The sequence below is a fragment of the Galeopterus variegatus genome, unplaced genomic scaffold (genome assembly GCF_000696425.1).
Source record: "Galeopterus variegatus unplaced genomic scaffold, G_variegatus-3.0.2 Scaffold2501, whole genome shotgun sequence".
NCBI classification, from domain to species: Eukaryota; Metazoa; Chordata; class Mammalia; order Dermoptera; family Cynocephalidae; genus Galeopterus; species Galeopterus variegatus.
Genome location: NW_007728612.1, coordinates 31930 through 56601, shown reverse-complemented (window position 1 = coordinate 56601; position 24672 = coordinate 31930). Strand labels below are relative to the sequence as shown.

Below are 24672 nucleotides of genomic sequence, written 5' to 3'. Positions count from 1 at the left end.
TCCCAATTTAGTTCATTCCTAAAAATGAAAATAACACCTGTCACATGGGATAACGATATCGGCCTAGCCTTACTGCACAAGATGATGTAAAACTAAAATAAGAGTTCTAAAAATTTCAAAGTGCAAAAGAAAAAAATGTAAGGTGGCATCATTACCAAGAACAGGCTTTCATGAATGCCATTTGCACTTCAAAATGTTCTGGGAAGCCGTTATAAACAGCAGACCATGAAATCAATAAATTCACCCGCTAATCAAATATTTATTTTTCATTACCAGAACGGACACAGGTGGGGTACAAAGAAAGGAAAACTAAAGTTTATCAGGCATAAATTGTTTGAAGACATTGTGCTAGATCCTTTAAATAGATTATTTCATTTAAGCATTACAAACTTGTCAACGAGTCATATTTTCACTTTAACAGAAGAGTAAACTTGAGTTCAGAGAAGTTACAGTGACTAAATGGCAATGGCAGAAATAAGACCCCAATGTGTTTGTTTCCAAAAACCAACAGACTCACCACTACAAAGCCCTGCTCTCAAGCAGTTTCACTCTACTTTGGAGTGATAAATTAACTAATGCAAACAGTAACTACAAGAAAAACACAATAATGTACTAAATTGTGTTAGACAATAGCTGCCATTAATTTACATTTTCTAATATTTGGAAAAGTTCAGACACACAGGCTTCAATTTTATTGCACCACTTCTTACTGTATGTAAGATAATTATACATTTGCCTCTTATACCAGGCTGTACTCCTCAGAGATACAATCCATGTTTTATCTCCAGTGTCTAGTCATAGTAGATGTTCAACAAATGTATGCTTAATGATGAGAGATCAGTGAGAACCACATATCAAAGAGAAGCAAGTGCTATACCTTGTCTAAGTGCGATAACCTGTCCCCCCCAAACTTATATTGAAGCTTGATCCCCATTGTAACAGCGTGAAGTATTTTCAGTGCATATCTGTTGTTTTGACCAATCCCTGTGTTATGGGAGAGGGGGACTTCCTTTATCTACAAGCCGATGGACATAAGGGGGTGGGGTGGGGCTGCTTTGATTGATCCCTCCCAGCATCACTGTGTGTAACAGTGTTAAGAGGGTGGGAAATCCAACGATGGTATTTGAAAAGTGAGCTCTTTGAGAGGTGATTGAATTGTGAGGACACTGCCCTCACGACTGGATTAATACATTCAGGGATTAATGGACAAATGGGTTATTACAGTAGTGGCACTGGTGACTTTAAAAGAGAGCAAGTGAGCACATAAACATGCTCAGCTCCCTCACTATGTGACACCGTTTCACTTCAGGATTCTGCACCACTAAGAGGGCTCTCACTAGATGCACCCCCTGAACCTTGGACTTCCTAGCCTTCAAAACTGTAAGAAATAAATTTGTTTATTTCTAAATTACCCAGTTTAAGGTATTCTGTTATAATTGACAGAAAACAGACTAATACAGTAACGGGCACTGTTTGCTTGTGGAACAGCGAGAATATTGATAAAATAATAGTCATTGATCACATTACTGAGACTGATCTAACTTGACTGGAAGGTATATGTTGAATAAAGCTCTTTCACAATTCCTTATTGTATTTATTGATATTATATAGATTGTATAACAATCTAGTAAGGTAAATAAGATCTAAAGTGGTTAAATACACTACCAAAAGTTGATGGGTACCTAACAAGTGGCAAAGATGAAATTCGAAACTAGATGTTTTGACTACCTAGGATAGTGTTACATAAAAATGGCACTTAAAAAGTCAGACATGGAGTTACCTCATTTATTAAGTAATAGGGAGCCAAAGGTAGTTTACAGGCACTGGACTAAAGAAACTAAAGAAAGGAAGCCCATCCAAGAGGCTTTTGTAATCAAAGTAATAGCCATGGAGAAGACAAAAGTACATCAAAAGAAGGATCAACAGAACTCAATAAGTGACTATAAAGAAAGCAGGGTGATGAGTCAGAAATAACTCCAAGATTTCAAATTTCAATGACTAGAAGAATGGTAGTAGTGACAGATGCTGGTAAATTGAAACTAGTTAGGTGTGTGTTGGGGGTGGGGGTAAGATAAGTTCAAAAATCGTGAATTTGGTGTGATATAAACCTCTAGTATGTAAGTAAAACATGAAAGCTTGCATATAAACCTGTAATGAGGGGCTGGCCCGTGGCTCACTAGGGAGAGTGCGGTGCTGATAACACCAAGGCCCCGGGTTCGGATCCCATATAGGGATGGCCGGTTCGCTCACTGGCTGAGCGTGGTGCTGACAACACCAAGACAAGGGTTAAGATCCCCTTACCAGTCATCTTTAAAAAAATAAAATAAACCTGTAATGATTACAAAGATGTAGGAGTAACTGACTTCTGCGTAAGTTGTAATGCACTAGGGTAAAAGAAGCATTTGCTGTGAAAATATTAGTGAAAATAAAATTTAATTGATACCCCTTCCCTTTTCTCCTTTCCTACCAAAATAATTCAGTTCAGGGGCCATTAGATGAATATAGGTTAAGTAGGCATCAAGCTCAGTGGCAGGGGTGGCTACAGTGGCCCAAAATAGGCTTTTGGAGTCCAAGAGTTATGAGAAAGATATTCCTGAGTACCCTGAGGTCCTAAGTAGAGTGACAGGAAAACATCTACCTAGGAGGGTAACCCAGCAGAGTGACATGATAGCAGGGCAGCACGGGAGTGGGGGGTGGGGTGGGGGTGGGAGCATTGCAGTGAGGTTCCCCTAAGTGAGCAGGAAAAAAAGCATTCGTTAAGGGTGAAGGGGCAGTGCCCCAGTACTGAGTTCAAACTCAGTGGGGTGAGGAGAATGGAAGGGACAGCCCAGTGCAAGTTGTCACATCCCAAAAGAGTAAGGAAGGCATCCACATGAAGTATGAGGTGGGAAGTGGAGAGAGCTGTATCAGCAACAGGAGATGGATTACCGATCAGGAGGACTGATCAAACAAGGGTGATAGACCAAATACTGAGGATAACAAGAGCTAGGAGTTACAAGTATACAAAGGAAGAAAACTAGAAATGAATACTATGTTGCTGAACTAGAATTCAAGATGCTGAAAGAGCACAAAGCTTACAATATAAAATATACAATATGTCAAAAAAGATCAGGAGGACTGATCAAACAAGGGTGATAGACCAAATACTGAGGATAACAAGAGCTAGGAATTACAAGTATACAAAGGAAGAAAACTAGAAATGAATACTATGTTGCTGAACTAGAATTCAAGATGCTGAATGAGCACAAAGCTTACAATATAAAATATACAATATGTCAAAAATGTTTGTGGAAAAATTCCTATTATCTTTTAATTCTATTTTTCCACGACCTTTCTGATATATCCTTATATAGAGAGACAGGGAAATTCTATGTAAATCAAATACATGTATGTGCACATATGTGTGCACACACACACACACTCCCTCCCAAATGAGAGGGGCCTCAGAGCAGTAACACCATAATAGAAACTGAGCACATTTAATGATTCTAACTTCCACTCTCAATTGAAAGAAGCCAGATTCCCTTAGAACAATGTCTGATGCCGTGGTTCAGGCAGAGAAAATTTAAGATGAGCTTGGAATATCTTCTTGAGGGGCTCAAAGAATGATGAAGACATGTCAAAATAACACAGGGGCCAGAGTGAAAGGCTGGGACAGGCTAAATCTGGGACAAGTTTATCATCAAACTAAATAATTACAGATTCTAACTGTGACAGGCAAACTCTTAAGTGCTTCCCTCTAAGTCCCACCTCCTAGTATTCACACCCTTGTATAATCCCATCCCCTTGAGTGTGAGAAAGCCTAGTACTTTGCTTCTAAGAGTATAGGAACAACAAGAAAAATAAAACAAAACAAAAAAGAGAATGGCAAAGGTGATGGGATGCCATTTCCATGATTAGGTTACATAAGACTGTAACTTCCATCTTGCTAACAGACTCTATTGCCTCCTTGGCTTACATGCTTTGATGAGGCAAGTGGAAACACTAGAGAGGTCCACGTGGCAAGAAACTGAAGGTGGCCTCGAGCCAACAATGAGCTAAGACTTAAGGCTCTTAGTCCAATAGCCCTTAAGGAAAAAAATTCTGCCAAAAACCATATAAACTTGGATGTGGATCCTTCCCCAATCAAACCTTCAAATGAGATCCCAGCCCTGGCCAACACCTTGATTACAGTCTTGTGAATGATCCTGAAGCCGAGGACCCAGGTCAGTGGTGCTCAGACTCCTGACCCAAAGAAACTATGAGACAGTAAATATTTTAGGTTATAGACACATTCGTTAGCTTGATTGTGGTAATCATTTCACAATGAATACGTATGAAAACATCATGTTGTACACCTTAAACATATAAAATTTTTATTTGCCAATTATACTACAATAAAGCTGGGGAGAAAAATATAGAAAAAATATATATATTTAGAAAGAAAGACAGGTATGAGAAAATTCTAGGAAGAGGCCTAAAACTACTGCCAAGGTACAGCATTGACATCAATTTACAAGTCAGCACTCTGAAATACTGGAGCTCATGAAAACATTAAAAATAATTATGAAGTTTTCACTTTTCTTATATTTTGGAAAAATTTAATATTATAGTAACTATTTGCCATTTAAAGTTCAAGTATAATTCACTTGTAAATTCTCCCCGAAATACATATAAGTGTATGTTGTGTGTTATTATAAGCCACTAAATTTTGATAATTTGTTATGTAACAACAGATAACTAATACAAAAAGCCACTGAATAAAATAGAAATCCATGACCCCACTAATGATATAAAAAATGAACTTGAAGTATAATGAAACAGCATACTTAAACAGTCTCAAAATACCTCCCCACAAAATGCTTATTCATTACAAAGGAGAAAACTAACTTTACCATGGAAAACAAATGTGGCTGACATCTTAATCAAGTGATCAACATTTATATCACTAATAATGGAACAAATTAAAATTACGGGTTACCTGACAGTATACCATAAAAACACAGCATCACTTCTGTGATATTCCTGTCGAAGGTACACAACCTGTATCTAATCATGAGAAAATATCAGATAAACCCAAACTGAAAAACATTCTACAAAATTACTGGCCTGTGATCCTCAAGATATCAATTTCATAAAAGTCAAGAAAAGACTGAAGAAACTGTCCCATACTGAAGGAGACCTAAAGAGACATGACAACTACATGCAACATGTGATTCTGGACTAGATTAATTTGTGATAATGGACATTTATTAAGATTACTAGAGAAACCTGAATGGGGTCTGTGGATTAGATGACAATGATGTATCAATATTAATTTCCTTATTCTGATGGTTGTTACTGGGTTATGTAGAAGGAAATTACAAGTTTAAATTCTTATATAAAATTAAGTTAATAATAATATATCAATACTGATTCATAATTGTAGGTGTATACACGTTCATAGCAGCATTATTCAAAATAGCCAAAAGGTAGAAATAGCCCAAATGTTTACCAGTGAACAAATGGATAAACAACTTGTGGTATATACATACAATGGAATACTATCCAGACATAAAAATGAATGAAGTACTGATATATGCTACAACATGGATGAACCTCAAAAATATTATGCTGAGTAAAAGAAGACAGATACAAAAGATAACATATTATATGCTTCCATTTATATGAAATACTTAGAATATGTAAATCCATAGACAGAATGTAGACTGGTAATTTCCAGGGGCTAGAGGGAGGGAATGGAAAGAAACTGCCTAATGGATAAGAGGTTTTACTTGGAATAATGGAAATGTTTTGGAACTAGATAGAGGTAGTGGTTGCACAACATTGTGAATATACTAAATGCCTCAGAATTTTTCACTTTAAAATGGGCAATTTTATGTTGTGTAAATTGCAGCTCAATAAATATTTTAAAATACATATTGCAATTTCTAAAGCAACCATTAAAACAAAACAAAACAAAACTAAGGTATCTAATAAGCCAATAGAAGAGATAAAACAAAATACTAAAAAATAACTAATCTAAAAGAAGGCAGAAAAAATAAAGAAGGCAGAATCATTTTTTTAAAAAAGGAAAAAGATGGGACAAATAGAAACAAATAGCAAAATGGTCGATCTTACTTAACCATATTGATGACTACACTAAAATTAATGGTCTAAACCTATACTGTCTGATACAGTAACAACTAGTCACATGTGGCTACAGAGCACTTGAATGGTGGCTACAAGAAAATTTCAAATTATATACTTGATTAGCATCTATGGCTAACATTTACATTGGACAGAGTAAGACTAAACATGAAAAGACAGGCCGAATTAAAAAGCAAGACACAATTTTATGAGGGTACCTCAAAAAGTTCATGGAAATATTAGTATTATTTTTTATTTTCTATCCCACAAACTTTTTGAAGTACTCTCATATATTAATGCATGCAAATAAAAGTAAAAGCTTGAAAAAGATATATCATAAAAACAGTTATCATAAGAAAGCCAGAATGGCTATATTAACATCAAAGTACACATCTGAACAAAAAAATATGAACAGCAATAGAGGGCTACTTCGTAATGATGAAGAGGTTAATACATCAAGAACAATCACCAAAGTATATGTACCACCACTAACACAATTTAAAATGTAAGAAGCAAAAATACACAGAACCAAGGCCGGCCCGTGGCTCACTCGGTAGAGTGTGGTGCTGAGAACACCAGGCCAAGGGTTGAGATACCCTTACCGGTCATCTTTTAAAAAAAAACAAAAACAAAAACACAGAACTAAAGGGAGAATACATAATACACAAATCTATAACCATAGCTTGAGATTTTAATACACCTCTTTCAGCTACTTCATAGAATAAGCAAAAATAATAATAAAATAAAAATAAATAAATAAATAAAGAGCACACTAAGTGAACTTGACCTAATGACTCATCTAGAGCACTGTACCCAGTGACTGCAGTATACATTCTTTTCAAGCACACTTGCTACACTTTACCAAAATAGATCTTAAAAAACACAGAACTAAAGGGAGAATACATAATACACAAATCTATAACCATAGCTTGAGATTTTAATACACCTCTTTCAGCTACTTCATAGAATAAGCAAAAATAATAATAAAATAAAAATAAATAAATAAATAAAGAGCACACTAAGTGAACTTGACCTAATGACTCATCTAGAGCATTGTACCCAGTGACTGCAGTATACATTCTTTTCAAGCACACTTGCTACACTTTACCAAAATAGATCTTAGAATGGCCATGAAGCAAGTTCAAAGGACTGAACTTGCAGAATATGCTGTTGATGAGCATAAATCATTATCAAAAAGATAACAGAAGGTGTTCTAGTTCCACATAAGATGGAGAATGCATACTCCCTCCTATATCTTCCACTGAATGTGACTACTAACAATGGACAGAACACAAGAAGCAGTTATTTGAGGACTCTGAAAAGTAAATAATTGATTGGGGAACAAAACTTCAACATAGCACTGAGCTGACAATGAAATGTCCTTTTTAAAAATTCTTCCAGGGCCGGCCCGGTGGCGCACTGGATGGTGCACCGCTTGGGAAGCGCGGCGGCGCTCCCGCCCGAGGGTTCGGATCCCACATGCAGACCGGTTCCCGCTCGCTGGCTGAGCGAGGCGTGGGAGCAACGCCAAGGGTTGCGGTCCCGTTGCCGGTCCCCGGTCCAGTACGGGGGCAACACTGAGGGTTGCGATCCGTTGCCGGACACGGAAAAAGACAAAAGACAAAAAAAAAAAAAAAACTTCTTCCAGTATCCACCAGTCTAAACTGGATCCTGAAATCCAAAAGTAGGTATTGGTATACATAAAGAGAGCTCCAGGAAAAATGCCCTCCAGTTCTAGCTCAAAGAGTGAAGAAGGGGTATTCTAATGCTCAGACGGAATGGTAGAAATCTCCCATTTTTCTTTAAAGTTCTCTCCACAGGAGCCTGAAAAAGGGAGTCGCAGGAAACCAGATAGTACTGGGAAGATTGTGGAGAGGGAGGAGCTCGGGAAAGCAAACCCATAATGTGGTTAATGAACTCCTGTGTTCACCCCCAAGCTGCACATGGGTGGATATAAACTCCTGTGTTCACCCCCAAACAGCAAAGCATAGACTTTGAGAACTGAACTATAAAACAGACTACCATCCAGATCCCAGACTGGCCAATGAGTGGCACACACATAGAACAGATCTCAATAGCACTGCAAAGGCTTTCAAACCAGAAAAGATATCGAAACCCAACCCTACAGAAAGCTTCTGATTTTGCAGGCTGAACTCAACTGGGTTGAATGACTGATAAAAGAAAATCAACACTTGCAATAGGATTTAAACAAAATTCAGAGATTTATAGTATCAAAAACACCAAGGATACAACCCCAAAATTATCTGGAATACCAAAAAAGGGGGAAATTTCAACTGGCATCAATAAATGCCAATATCTTAACGACACAGAAGTTGGAATTAACTTTAAAGACAAAGACTTTAATATTGCTAGGATAAAAATGTTTTAATAACTAAGGGCAAACACTCTTAAAAGAAAGAAAACATCAGGAGAGAAACAACAGATATAAAGAAGAACCAAATGGAAATGTAAGCAATGAAAATCACCTAAATTTTAAAACTCATTGGATGGTTTCAATAGCAGAATAGAGATCACAGACCTATATTCCTTATGAACATACAGGCAAAAATCCTCAACAAAATACTGGCAAGTAAAATCTAGCAACATGGGCCGGCCCGGTGGCGCACTGGATAGTGCGCCGCTTGGGAAGCGCAGCGGCGCTCCCACCCGAGGGTTCGGATCCCACATACAGACCGGTTCCTGCTCACTGGCTGAGCGAGGCGCGGGAGCGACACCGAGGGTTGCAGTCCCGTTGCCGGTCCCCGGTAAGGGAAAAAAAAAAAAAAAAAAAAAAAAAAAAAAATCTAGCAACACACAAAAAGGATTACACACCATGACCAAGTGGGATTTATTCCAATACGAGGGTAGCTGCCATGAGTCCTAAAGGTATTACAATGCCTGGCTCCAGATCCTTGTGGGGCCTGACTGCACATCTTCCTCTTTAGTTCCATTAGCTATCTCTGTACCCTTAAAATAGTTGTCCCAGGGCCGGCCCGTGGCTCACTTAGGAGAGTGTGGTGCTGATAACATCAAGGCCACAGGTTCGGATCCCTATACAGAGATGGCCGGTTAGCTCACTTGGGAGAGCGTGGTGCTGACAACACCAAGTCAAGGGTTAAGATCCCCTTACTGGTCATCTTTAAAAAAAGAAAAAAAAACAATAAAGAAAGAAAGAAAATACTTTTCCTTCTTGCTTAAGAGGGGAATGAGACAATCTGTTACTTAAAACCAAAATACTTGATGAAAACAGAAATATAATTCTAAAATGAGTATTATTCCCAGAGTAGACACCATTGGAAGCTACACTTATTCCAATAATGCCATCGATGCTCAAGAAAAAATATTTTAATTTAAGCCTTCCGAAATGAAACTAGATTGACTTTATGAGAACTAAATGAGTCCCTGCCTTTAAACAGACTGTAATCTAGTAGAGAAATGATATTTAAAGGTTTAGCCACTATATGTTAACATTCATAAACACTAGGAAACACTAGATAAGTTAGGATTACAAAGTAAAATATTACTAGTTTAATACTGTTATTGTTAGGCCATACAAACACACTATTATAACCTCTGGATGCCTAGCCCACTGTTGTACACATAGAAGTATTCGAGAAATCCCTGGTGAGAGCAACTGTTGAGTTATCATGACAACTGAAAGGAGGTGTGACATTAATCCAGGAGTTAAGTCATCAGGTTCTAGTGCGGACTTGTCCTCAAACCAATTGTATGACCTTTGGCAGTTCGCTTAATTTCTACGCACCTCAGCTTCTTTGCTGGTAAAATGGAGAGATTAAAATATTTCTAACAGTAACTTACAGGAAAAAAATTCCACAATCTGTGATTTAAGCCCATTTACAACACTTTAATATGGATTGTTTTAATATAAATTATTAGTTTAAACACAAAACTTGGACTAAAGACATGGAAATCCTTTTAAACAAGAAAGAGGAGAGAGAATGGCTCCTGATGATTACTTAGAACTGTTAAAATTCAAATTAAGCTGCCTTCTAAAATAAATTTTATTCATTATTAAGTATACAATTAGTCAAATATAACAATCTGATAAACTAGAATTTTGAACAAACAAATGCTTTAAAATTCTAATAACTATGCATAAGCAGTAAATTATTCTTACTTGAATTTCTACTGCTGTGTAGAACAGAGTTACTAAGTATATAATTACATAAGAGAGCCACCCAACTTCCAAAGGAGCCATTCCAGTGAATTGTGTAAATAATATGCTTTAAAAAAACATAACCTCCTCACATATGAATTTAGATTTGCCAGATATGGAGTAGCTGTGTACCTGAGAGACTAGAACACAGTCTTAAAAAGGGCCTTCCTAATTATGAATTTACCAGAGAGACTAGAATGACCCAAAGCAAATTAATACACAGACTGTTTTTTCCATAACTTCCTTAAAAACATTTTCACTATTCTCCTTTAGTACAGAAAACAAAAGATCTTATAAGTCACTGGGAGATAAGAACTCCAGAGTACTAGACAAAAACCAACTGTTTTTAGCACTGACATTCTGGTTTTCTTAACTACCAAATATTTGTGTTTTATTTTTCTTTCATTTATGTCAACATAATAAGTTCAAAATATCTGTTCTATGACTGGTTTTATTGTAAGATTGTTGAATTTGAAAGAACAAAATAAGAACAATTGTTTTTAATCACATAAAATATTCGACATTAGCAGGCAGCAGGGCATCATGATAATGCATAGATGCCACATGTTTTCTGTACGAAATAAGTAATTTTTAATACCCATCTACAGGAAACCAACAACTAAATAAACAAATTTATGTATACAGCCAGGTGGAATCTTTATTCTCCCCATAACAGAACAAAAAGTAAGGATATTCATTTATACTTTCACATGTTTTCTGTACGAAATAAGTAATTTTTAATACCCATCTACAGGAAACCAACAACTAAGTAAACAAATTTATGTATACAGCCAGGTGGAATCTTTATTCTCCCCATAACAGAACAAAAAGTAAGGATATTCATTTATACTTTCTTTGCCACATTATTAAAAATCACCTTATGCTAAGTAAAGAGAATTCCTTTATTTTTGAAGTGCTCATTTACTTGGTAAGAGTAAAACTGCAATTACCTCAGATTAGATTTATAAAATCACCTATACCTGTACCTAAAGACCTTTTAAATCATACTACAAAAAAAGTATTTGGTTATACTGAAATTTCCTTGTGTTAAATTCAAGTCAAATCCCATTGCAATAAGCTCTAAGGGACTGTCCAAATTCTTTTATTACCCTGGAATTTACTGCATTAAATATTATTTGAAATAACTAGGCCACCAGCTGAGGCCTGGGAATCATGGGGTTACACAACAATTTTTGATGATGTGCAGTTGGCCTATACACAAATTTCAAATGATCACAGTTCTCATTGGGAGAATTAGGCTTTATGTATTTCTGAGAGATGGGGAGAAGAAAAGGGGAGGGGAGAAAAAGGGAAAAGAGAGGAAAAAGAAAAAAGAAAGAAAAAGAAAGCTTGGTTTAACTACAGGAGTAAATAGAAGTTGAAGCAGTCTCCCATTTTGGTGAAAGGCATTTACAACACTTTTTTCTCCCAGACAGATTTGCACATTTGTTCATAGCAATTGATATGACTCAACAAAGGCCAGTGTCATGTTAATAATCCACATATTACGGCAAGGCTGGCAGCCATATGAGAGATCAGAGCTCTTGCCCCTCACTTCCCAGGTGAAAAAAAGCAAAAGAAGCCACAGAGTAAACTCCTTTGATAGGGAGAGGAGACAAACCCTACATCAGACTTACAGATCATCCTATCCTCCTCTAGAGATGTGTTTGCTCTAACAATGAGTTCAAAAGGGAGTTATCTGGAGCTTTCTTCTTAAGAGGGAAACTCCACTCATGAAAGGATCCCCTGATATCAAACAGTATTTCAACGACTGCAAACCAAGTTTTTCAGTACTCTAGGGTACTCCTTAATTTAACTTTTGTGTAGGAGTAGAGAAAAGAAAATTACTTGCTCATTAGAAAGAAAATAAATGCCTACATAAACAAATACAACCATATTACATCTGATTTCCTGGGTACTGCAGACCAGCAGAGAGAAGAAACTCATTTTCAGCAGTCTGTTTACTTCACTATTTGCAAATCACTGACTGATTGGCAGCTACAATATATGAAATAAATAAACATTTGGAAGACCAAGTGTATCATGTTCCCTGGTAAGTAACAAAAATGAACATTATCTACCCTCCCCATCCGGATTATGGAATTTAGCAGGAGAATAAGTTTATTGGCTATGTGATTGCTTGATATGTTGTGAGGACATTTTCTGTCATGGTGTGGTTCTTATTGAGGTTAGAAAAGAAATTCTTCTCCTTTCTCTCAGGACATTAATACTAAGAGTTACATATTCACAAGAAGGATTCAAAATTAATATTTCTGAAACAAGTGAAATGTGACAAGAAATTGTGGAATAGAGAGTGATGAGTATACCTAAAATTTTTTTGTCTTCTAGGACAATAAAGTTCCTAATCTTCCAGTCCAATTTATCATAAGCCAAGATACAAACTAGTAAATCTCAAATGCCCACTTTTAGATACCAATCTAAAAATCAGTGCATCAGATTTTAAACTGTAAAACATTTTTACAGATTTATGAACTAGCTTTAAAAACTTCTGTTCCAAGATAAGTTAGAAGCAAGGGAGATTCTAGTCCATGCATTGTTACATCCCAATGGTGCTACAATATCTAGGCACAATGGAATACAGGAATTTACAGTCAGCTTTAATTTTCAAACTTCTTTACAAAATGTTAGCTAACTTGTTAATGGAATCTATGAACTGTTTGCTGGGTATCTGAACCACTTAATAGCCTAAATTGTGTGACCTAAGTCGTAAGTCATATATGACCCACTACCACTAAATAATAGCAAAAAGAAATGAGTTTATTAATCCTTCAAAAAAGAAAAAATAAATTCTAGTTCTCTCTTCTCCCCCTCTCCCATCTTTTTCTGCCTTTTTTTTTTTTCCTTTTTTGTCTTTTTTCGTGACCGGTAACGGGATCGCAACCCTTGGTGTCGCGCCCGTACCACGACCAGCAATGGGACCGCAACCCTCAGTGTCGCGCCTGCACCGTGCTCAACCAGTGAGCGGACCGGTCTCTATATGGGATCCGAACCCTCGGCGGGAGCGCTGCCGCACTCTACTGAGTGCGCCACTGGGCCGGCCCTTTTTCTGCTTTTTAAAAAGAAGTTTCTTCCCTGTAACTACATGAAAGGACAGATTGTGGTTAGCCAGGCAAAACCCGACAATGTTTAAATTGAAGAGGCTATTTATGAAAGTCAACTTATGCATAAGCAAAATCAACATTAATATTTGGATTCTGACTGAAAACATTCAATGGATTACTTCAAAACACTGTCCTTGTCAGTCAATATTATTTCTCATGACAGACTTATGTTCACACCATAGTTTTCAATTACAACACAAGAACATTAAATATAAAAACCTCTACTAAACGGCAAAGGATAATGACATTTGTGTAGGCAACTCATGTTCAGGTAATGTTCAACTATGAGCAATTAAATCTGAATGAAAATATGGGAATTCTGACATGAGTTTTTAGATAAATTCCTCAGTTTTATGAATATTTTTAACATGTGCCCACTCTTGCAGAATGCCATCTTCCTCCACCTCATTTATAACATAAACTGCACTTAAATCACTTTAATACATTGTTACTGGGATACTTCTTTTACACAGTACCTACCAAGCAGCAGATCAATACTTTAATACAGAAATGCCGATTCCATTACCACAAAAACCTGTGCAAGCAGCCAGCTGCTGAACAAAGAGAATACAGCTTTCATTAAGTTTATTCCTAACATGTCTCCACTCTACTGGGATGAGATATTTTGCTATGATGGGCAAGCAGAAGTTGGGAAAGAAATAATGGCATTTAAAATAACATTTAAGAATCTTTGATTACAGAGAAAGTTTGAAAGACAGAGTAAAATTAATTTCTTCACACCTAGAGGATGCTTATCAATTTACCATCAAATCCACCTGTTCAAATGCAATCATAATGCTGCACTTGATGCTTTACAAATTGCCATGACATTAGATGTTTACATTGCAGTTCAACATTTAAGACTAAAATGATACAGCACGAGGGTATGGAAAAGAATGAAAATTAAGTACTGGGCGAAAAATTGGGAAAAAAGAAAAAGAAGAAAAGAAAAATACTATTTTTTAAAGTCTCATTCAATAACAATTTTCTAACTTCAACTTCTCTCTAAATTTGATACCAAAAAAATCTTTATTCAGGAGCTTTTCATCTATTTATTATATTTATCTTTCCTTCATACCATATCTCTATGATCTAAAGCAATAAAATTGAGTTGAAATATAATTAGAAAGGACAGAGATATGTCTATACACAGTGGTACGAGCAACTTGCAGCAGCAGAGGGATTAACTTTTGTTTAAAACCAATTCTCCCTGTCTTTTCTTCTTTTCTTATACTAGCCGGTTTGCTCACTGGCTGAGCGTGGTGCTGACAACACCAGGCCAAGGGTTGAGATCCCCTTACCGGTCATCCTTTTAAAAAAAAAAAAAAAAAAGAATGAAGAAAGTTCTATACCACATACTTTGCTGTGGTAATCCAACACTGTCTGTTAAGAGTATCACAGAAAGAGTAGTAGGATTTATACTAGCTAAATTCCATTTTTAAATCTTTACCTCACATTCAAATTTTTCCATGATAGTAGAATCCTTCAGAAATTCATAAAGTTCAAATACTTTTACAGTATAAACTTAGTATTTATAATGACTCACATTCATAGAAAAGATCAAAGAAAAGCATTTATTGTTCCAAATCGGCAGCATAAAATTTAAAAACATTTTGGCTACTGAATCACCATATCTGTTGGGACATGTGAGCACAGAAAGTGTGTTTTTTAAGGAACTCTCAATTGTTACAACACTTTGTTGTACCAGTAGTTGCTATAACAGGACTTTGTGAATGCAAAGGGTTATTTTAATAGCTTAAATCACTAAGTTCAGATCCTTTATAACTTTGGTCAGCTAACAAAGATATATTCAAAACTTCTCCCACCGTATAAATACCCATGAATATATATAAGTATTTGAAGCTTATCAAAAAAACATGAAAATATTGCTACTATTTAAGAAAAAAATATGCATATATTACTAAGTTTCTCATTAGTCCCCTAAAGGCATGTAAAAGATTATAATATTGTAGCATTTTTACAGGATAGAACTAATTTTCACATATTGCTGTAACAGGACACATTTTAATTTTAATCACAGTTAAGATAATCTAATAAACTTTATAGTATGCAATGAACAGAAAAATATAATTCATTTAACCAAACCTGAGGATCAAAAACAAATTTAAGGTCTTTCATAGCATGATCATTTTGTGAAGTTCATTTTTTAAAGAAAAAAATCTGCTATTCTAAATACTGGAATAAAAACTTAACAATTTGCATTTTAGCTATTTTTTAAAGGAAAAAAAAGGTCTGTAAATGTTAAGAGCAAAAACAATTACTGGATCAAGGTCTTTTCCTTAGAATCTTTTCCACACTCAGGAAAATGAGGAACTCCAAGACAATGATAATGAAAATAGAGCAGCTAGAGAAAAAGGGTGGTTACACTTAGAGGTGAGGTCAAGGCAGCAGCATAGAGGGCACTGAAAGAAAAGGGGAAAGTCTAGGACAAAAGAGATTCCAATGCTAGGCTACCTGGCTAGACCCTCACATGAAAATTAAACCAAGGAATGGACTAATGGACCAAGATAATATACAAAGCCACATCTCTCCCCAGTCTTGCTTTCTTTCTTCCTTAGTTTGTTGTATTGTTAGGGGACCTCAGGAAAATCTCCCTCTGTGAGGCCTGAAGTCCCCAAGCAAATGATACTTCGCAATGACTTCCAAATTAGCTGAAGCCAGAAAAAGGGGGGGGAAAAAAAAAAAAGCTGAAGCCAGTAGATCTTAGGCTGTAAGCAAGATGATGCCATTTTATTATAGTGCAGTAATGTGAATTTAGGTGCTAAAGCTATTGGAATCATGTGAGGGACTGGATTTTTGTGATGCACTTTGACAGAATTGGTGAATTATTTCTGCATGTGTGTCCTAGCATTCTTGGTAACTGCTATGACTCATTCAGGACACACCTTAAACGAGGGCTTCTGGCTTCTCTAGGGCAATCTGCAGGGAGCAGGCATACTTTCAGATCTGTGCTATTGCTGTTACACCTGCTGGAACTCACTGGTCAAACTGCTATTCCTTCCTTGATCTGACATGTCTAGCCATGTACTCACTCCATAGGGAACTGCAATCTAGTGGGGCAAGCCCCTACCACTCTTCTTAAGAGTGTGTTATATTCTGTCCAGATTGGTAAGAATTTAGCCCTTATTCTCTCTAGGCTAGGTCCTTCTTTATTTCTCCCCTCTGTTCCTAGAGTAAGAGGTTGTTTGCTTTTGCTTTGCTTATAACTAGTCATTCTCTGACTGAATATTTTGTGGAGGGGGGGGAAGCGGAAGAACTTGCTTTTAGATTTACCTTTGATACTAGATAATTGAGTCTCAAAAGAGACAAAAACCCTTATCTCAGCAATAAACTAACGTCTCCAATAGAAGCAAAGTGAAACCCACAAGCCAGGCAAGCTGCATGCTGCAAGGAGAGTACTTTTTTTTTTTTTTTTTTAAAGATGACCGGTAAGGGGATCTCAACCCTTGGCTTGGTGTTGTCAGCACCACGCTCAGCCAGTGAGCGAACCGGCCATCCCTATATAGGATCCGAACCCGTGGCCTTGGTGTTATCAGCACCGCACTCTACCGAGTGAGCCACGGGCCGGCCTAAGGAGAGTACTTTTTCAATGGTTTTGAAGCGTAAGATTCCACACGTACATAAGACATCTACATGTCTTCCACCCTCCAAGATACAAAATAGTATCTTTAAGGATTCATTATATCAATCATTGGCATTTAGATCTAAAAACATCCAATTGCCAAAATTTATATTTGAAAATAATTATATTGTTATTTGCAGCATTTCTAAACTGAAAGAATACATTATCATAAAAAATAAGTTAGCAAAGTGTCCCCTTATTTCATAAAAATATTTAATGTACCTTTATCCATAAATCCCTACCTCTACCCCTACAAAAATAATGTTTTTCCAAATAGAATTGAGATAGAAATAGCTCTTTTTTTCCAGCTAAACAATGTTCATATTCTATAAAATCTGTAATTCAGTTACTGAAGCCTTGGAAGTCCTAGGTACAGATTCTTGGACATACACTTAATTTTAGAGTGGCATGATATACAGTATAAGAAGTTTGCATTACACTGGCTATGTTTGTTCCAAGTATTAGTATTCTCACTCGAGTGCCTTTCAATGATATATGAAATCTGAAGAGAAACTGAGGAAAGGCAAAGAACTCAATTCTGCCACAATGCATCTTCATCCCTTGTGTGAGAGACTTGTTTTCCCAAGTGAGGTGTGCACATGCCAGGAGGTAGGCCAGACAATCCTTTTGGGGCGCAGGTGGAACAATATTAAAACAAATTTTTATTTAAAAAAGAAATTAATCTTTTCTAACTTTTGTGATCTAGATTGACAATGGTTCCCTCAATCTCATGTTAGATGGTCAAGTCACTTATGAACCAGGAGTTTCAATGGAAAACTGGGAGTTCCACAACACAACGAGATTGGCACTGATGCCCTCCCTCGTTTGCTCTTTTTTTGCATATTATAAAAAATTTTAGTGCGCACAGGATTTAAGACTATTACCTAGTTTAAAATAAACTGCCAACTGACTCTAATTCCTTGTACAGCCCTTCATTAGTCACTTTACAAGGTAAAAACAATATTGAACTAGCCATACACGAAAAAGGTGAGCCAAAGACAGTATCAATACAATTATTTGGACACAATTTATTTATCTTTACATATACTCATATATGTATTTCCCCTAAGTGTATATACTGTTCCTTGACATAGTAACTAATGATGGGAGGGCATGAATACAATTTGAGATTTGTAAATTAACAATTAAAAATATTTAGGATGGGTACTCAAAATTTTTTTCTCATGGGTTAGGAGACTATTGTTCTACATACCAAGTTCCTTGAATTTATTTTTTGAAAGAATTTAGCAAATTAAGGCACATGCTACCATTGCCATTTTTTTAGAGTCTCTGAATCAGCTCCAACTTATAATACCTCATGAATGAGAAGCACTTTGTGAAGCCTAAACTTGCTTTGTCTCTCATGCTAAGAGACAAAGCAAGCTTCCATTTGGTATTTGTCATAACAATTGACTCAGGGACAATTTATTAGCCTAAGACACAAAAAACAAAGAATTTTATATGCAAACTGTACTATGTTTTAGTATTGTAAACTCCATTTGCTAGTAAATTAGGTCTTGAGTTCTAAAGATGACCAAACTTTATATTCCAATGTAATAAATTTCAAAAAAGTAGTGCTCCCACTTGAATACTTCTTTTGAGAATCATTTTTCTAATTCAAAAATATGTTCCAAGGGCTTCAAATAACACATTATTTTCCAAGCCTAATATAACTCCTTAAGGGTTTTAATATTTGAATCATAGCAGTAGCTGTAGTTATCATATAGGATAAATAGTAACCTACATAAGTTGTTTTAAGACAAATCGGATTACAAGTCATATCAAGAAATCCTGATTATCTGGCTAGCTGCAAAGAAAAAAAAAGGATTTTATACAGACTAGTCTCAGGAAATGTTCTTCAGGTAAAGTTCTTATAAGAACTTTAATTATCAAGAGCAAAATTTCTAAATACGATGGAGTACCATTTATATTTACCTTTTTTCACAAAGGCATCAAAACATACCTGAATTGCTCATAAGACTGAAGTATAATCTGTTAACATTTTTGCTCCGCCCGCCCATAGATGTAGAGTCCTCCGCGAGGGTAGATGTAGACTGTAGATTTTGAGCCCTCTCTCCTCCCCTGCCGCAGGGACCGCGCAGCCACCAAGGCCTATACAAGGAAGCAGTGCCTGCAGCAGCGTTGACCTTTGCTGCGATAGCAGCAGCACCAGGCTCTGCAGCAGCAAACCCCAGCAGCTTAAGCCATGGCGCTTTTCATGGCATTCTGCAGCAGCGTTGCTATCACTGACAAAAACACCTTCAAATTACGCACATTCCTCCACTGCAGCAAAGCCCCTCAACGCAGCAAACCCCAGCAGCTTAAGCCATGGCGCTTTTCATGGCATTCTGCAGCAGCGTTGCTATAACTGACAAAAACACCTTCAAATTACGCACATTCCTCCACTGCAGCAAAGCCCCTCAACGTGACTGAGATGAGCTTCATCAGGTTTGGGGGCTGAAGAAAGCCTAAGTCTCTTAGATGACTACCTAGAGGTGGCCAAGCACTTCAAACCTCATGGTTTCTCCTGCGACAAGGCTAAAGCAGGATCCTCCAAATGGCTGGCTGTGGATGGGTTGGTTAATGCCTTAGACAATGGCAAGGAGGATATCTTCTCTGAGACAGATTATATGTTGCAGAAAATGGATCTGAAGGAGTTTGACATTGATGCATTGTTGAATATAAACGCCCTGGAAACCATGCCAGATGAGCTTTTGGCCACAGTGGCTGACAATTCCCCTTTCCTCAGGGCTCTTGTCCTCCACTGCAGATCATTCCTTTAGTTTACAGCTAGGCAGTGAAGTGGATATCTCTGAAGGAAATAGGAAGCCAGACTCTACTGCTTATATCACCTCAGTGCATAAAGGGGGAAAACACCTCCTCAGATAATGACAGTGACATCTGCATGAGTCCTGAATTCTATCTGGGTTCTCCCCAGCATAGCCCCTCTACTTCCAGGGGATCTCCAAATAGGAGCCTACTGTCTCCAAGTGTCCTCTGTGGCTCTGCCCACCCCAAACCTTATGACCCTCCTGGAGAGAAAATGGTAGCAGCAAAAATAAAGGGTGAGAAAGTGGATAAGAAGCTGAAAAAAATGGAGTGAATACGAGACAGCAGCCCCTAGGTACTGCCAGAAGAAAACGGCAGAGCAGGAGGCCCTCACTGGTGAGTGTAAAGAGCTAGAAAAGAAGAATGAGGCTCTGAAAGAGAGGGTAGATTCCCTGGCCAAGGAAATCCAATATCTGAAAGATTTGATAGAACAGGTTCACAAGCCAAGGGGGAAGAAAAGGGGCCCCTAGTAAGGGTAGACAGTGTTGTGTGCTGGTACATAGTCTTGCACTAAAGTTGTGTGCTGTAATAAATTATTTAGTAGTGAAAGTAAAAAAAAAATGTAATAATAATCTCTTCTAACTGATATGATCCCTTAAAAAGTGTCTGGAAGCTGCTCAAAACTATATTAATCCTTGAAAAAAGTTTTTAAGCAAAGTTAAAAGTGGTTTGTAGGGTGGTGGGATGTTTAATTTTATTTTTTTAACTTCTCAAATTTGTTTAAAATAACAAAAGCTCATTTATCAAAAATTATCATATGGGACATCAAAACCGATAATATTGATTTACTCCCTACAATGACTCCATGAGGTAGGATGGACAGTTTACCATCAGCCTCCATTTTACAAGATGAGAAATAGGGAAGGTTTCACAAATATTTGTTACATATACCATGTGTCATACACTGGGATATAGCAGAGGGCAAAATAGATAAAACTTTATCCTCATGAAATTTATTTTCTGATAGAAATAATAGAGAAATAAAGGGGAGGGTCATTTGCTTCAGACAGGGTGGTCTATAAAGAGGCAAAATTTAAGCTATGATATGTAAGTTATAAGGAGTCAGGCAAAAAGTCAGGGTCAGAGAAAAGAGCAAACAAAAAGGCCTTACAGTGATCTTGCAAGAGTTAGGCAAAAAGCCAGTATAACTTGACTATAGTTGGAGAGTGGGAATATTGGCATGATATAGTCAAAGAGTTAAACAGGAAAGGACCAGATCTACCTGGCAAAACAAAAGTCAAAGTTTTACCATGCATGGCCTAAGTGCAAAAAGACAATATTGATTTCATACCTGTTGTGGATAAAAAATAAAAATAAAAATAAAAAAAAAGAAGATACTGAAAAGTTTTAAATTTAGAATTTTGAAAGATCACTCCGGCTGTTGTATGGAGGCTGGATTTAAATGGGAGAGCTAACAAAAAGACAATATTGATTTCATACCTGTTGTGGATAAAAAATAAAAATAAAAATAAAAAAAGAAGATACTGAAAAGTTTTAAATTTAGAATTTTGAAAGATCACTCCGGCTGTTGTATGGAGGCTGGATTTAAATGGGAGAGCTAGAAAATTATTATATTTGTCCATAAAAGAAATTGTAATAACCCATAGTAAATTGATGGCAGCGGAGGCAGAGAGATGTGGATGATTTTGAGATGTACCATATTTCCGAAGTACAACAGATAGAACCTAACGATGCAATGGAGATCCGAGTAAGGAAAAGTGAGGAGTTAAGAATAATTCCACAGGTTTGGGCTTCAGTAACTGGGTAAATGGTAGTACCATTTATTGGAATAGGAAGTCTAGGAAAACAAAAACAAAAACTATGCAACATTCAAGTGGACAGTCACTTGAATTTATAAAACTAGAGGTCAGAGTAGAAGGATGATCATGTTGAAGATCACTTGAAAGCCAACCGAATAGATAAAATCACCTAGGAATAAAGTATAGACAAGCAACAAAAGAAGGCCCAAGACCAAGGGCTAAGAAACTCCAACATACAGAAGATGTGTCAAAGTTTCAAATACTTATTAAGTGATCTGGCTCACTAAAGTACTCTTTCATTATATCCAACTACCTCTTAACATAAAGATAAAACAAAACAAAGCCATTTTCCCTAGCCAAAGTTTCTTTAATTTTGATATTTAATTTTTGAAATAACTCCATATTTTGGTTTCTATCAATAATTAACTTGAATCCAAACAGACTTATTACTTGGTTTGCCTTTAGGTACTTGTTTTTGGTTTTTTGTTTTTTAGTTTTTTTGTAAATATGACAAGCTATCTGTAAATTCTCTATGAAGGCATAAAAAGCCACAAATAGCCAAGGAGAAAAAAACAAGGTATGAGAAATTAGCTATCACATACAAAGGCTTATTATAAAGCTATGTGAATAAGACAGTATGGTACTGATATGGGGACAGATAAATAGAACAACAGAATAATGAATCCAAAAACAGACAATGCATGTAAAGATGTGATTTATAATGGAGGTAGCACTGTGAATTGATGGAGAATACATATTTTTCCAATAAATGATGCTGGGGACCATTGGAAATCTATGGGAAAAAATGAAATGGAATCCTTTCCTCACAACAAACACAAAAACCAACTCTAGAGAGACTGAAGTTCTAAATGTGAAAGGCAAAACTATAAAGCTTCTAGTAGAGAATACGAGACTATTTTCATGACCTTAGAGTGGGGAAGGCTTTCTTTCATTTACTTATTTATATATTTATTATCAGCACCACACTCAGGGAAGGCTTTCTTAAACAAATCACAGGAGTACTAGTTAATCACACCCACACATACCTAAGGTCACCTATGAATCACATCCAGTGGAAGAAACACAAGCTCACCCATAAACAAAACAAAAAGAATCAAAAGAGCACCAACTAGGGGCCAGCCCATGGCTCACTCGGGAGAGTGCGGTGCTGATAACACCAAGGCCCCGGGTTCAGATCCCATATAGGGACGGCCGGTTCACTCACTGGCTGAGCGTGGTGCTGACAACAGCAAGTCAAGGGTTAAGATCCCCTTACCGGTCATCTTTAAAAAAAAAAAAAAAAAAAGAGCACCAACTAGGCTTGGACTTGGGAAATATGGGCTCTAATTCAGGCTGTTATCAACTGTGACCTTGAACAACTCACGCAAGTCCTTGGGTCTCTGCTCTTTTTTTAAAAAGGAAGGAATGCTTCACAATACTTTTTGATACCTCATAATAATTCTTTTTTTTCCAAGTAGCATGTGGGACATGTAAGATAAAATCCAAACCAGGTCTTTTGGCCAAAGTGTACTTCTGATCTAAAATGATCACTAACTAGTCTTTTATTTTCTTGGTGGCTGGCCAGTACTAAAACTACTCTCTCTTGAATGAGCTAACTAGATAGATAGCATTCCCAGTGTTGATACCTTAAGAGGATGAAGGAAAAGAGAAGATAAATGTTTCCCAGGCCTCGCAGAACTGCCGAGTATAAATAACTGAACATGCTGACAGAGTTTACGGTTGACCTTGAGTTTATTCCAAATGTTCCTAGATGTAAAGTACGCTCACTAGAGTAAATTGACCTTGCCAGGCATTAGCTTGGTCATACCACTTCTTTAATAAAACTGATTAAAGTAGAAAAATCCTGGAAATACCAGTAGGAAAGCAATCAAAGGATTTGTGTATATCTATCCATATAACCCTGACAAGTAAAATTCCATCATCATAGACAGGAATAAATTGTGGCTGCTTGCCTGAGTAGCTAGGGGAATGAGAATATTAAGAACAGGATGTTCCAGTAGGATTTTTGATAACCACCAGCCAAGTCATCTCTGTACCATTTTTCCTGACACTACCAAACATACTCAACATTTCATTAAGCTTCTCAAAATGACATTTTATGATGAAGCTCAGACCTTATAGTCTTATTAAAAGACCTTGCTAAAAGTCACAACTAGTTATGTTGAAATGATAATTATCAACAACAAAGGGCTTTTTAATAAAAATACATTATACAACAACTGAAAAATAAGGCTAGATCGGGGTCTTAACCCAACCTCCAGGATAGGATTCAGAATCTCTAAACCTAAAATTGTATACAAAATGAATACGCATGTGCCTGTCTGGGGAGAGACTCTCATGTCATCCAAAAGATTTTCAGTGAGGTCCATGACCAAAAAAAGGTTAAATAGCCTTGAGTTAAATGATCCCTCCAGATTCTTAAAGCCTGAGACCCCACACAAATTTGGTGACATTTTAGATAAGAAGGCAAATAACTGACATGTTTGTTAAGGAAATAGAACTTTGCTTCCTTCTAATTCATCGCATTTACTCTTAATCCTAATTCAATATGTCAGTCTCATTTTAAAATGAAGTTTTTTAAAACTCCATAGATTCAATTAAATAATTAAAAATTCAGTTCAAAGGCTGGCAGGTAAGCTCAATTGGTTACATTGTGGTGCTAGAACGCCAAGGTAAGAAAGGGTTCAGATCCCTGCCCCAGCCAGCCACCAAAAAAAAAAAAAACGCCACAAAACTCACTAATGAGAACTATAATTTACCACCAACTACTCACAAGAAATTATAGTTCTGCTGACTGGCAAGTAATTTGCAAAGGTAGATCAGTTTAGCTACATAAAGTAAATATCTGCCTGCACATACTAGCACTAATCAGGGCGGGAAATTAAACTTTTTATTTGAAAAGAATTAGCTGCTTCAAGGCTGTGATTTAGTCCGGGAAGCAAATATTAAGGTCATCCTCTTCACCATAATGTTTATAATATTTCTAACAGAGGAAGCAAGAGAGGAGAGCTG

General features: G+C 36.7%; 1 protein-coding gene and 1 pseudogene across 4 annotated transcripts in view; one reads left to right on the top strand and one right to left on the bottom strand.

Annotated features, from left to right (window-relative positions):
- BTRC (beta-transducin repeat containing E3 ubiquitin protein ligase) overlaps nucleotides 1-24672 on the bottom strand; it is a 168371-nt gene that overhangs the window by 121365 nt on the left and 22334 nt on the right. The gene's annotated exons all lie outside the window — the stretch shown is intronic.
- LOC103598084 lies at nucleotides 19757-20349 on the top strand (annotated as a pseudogene).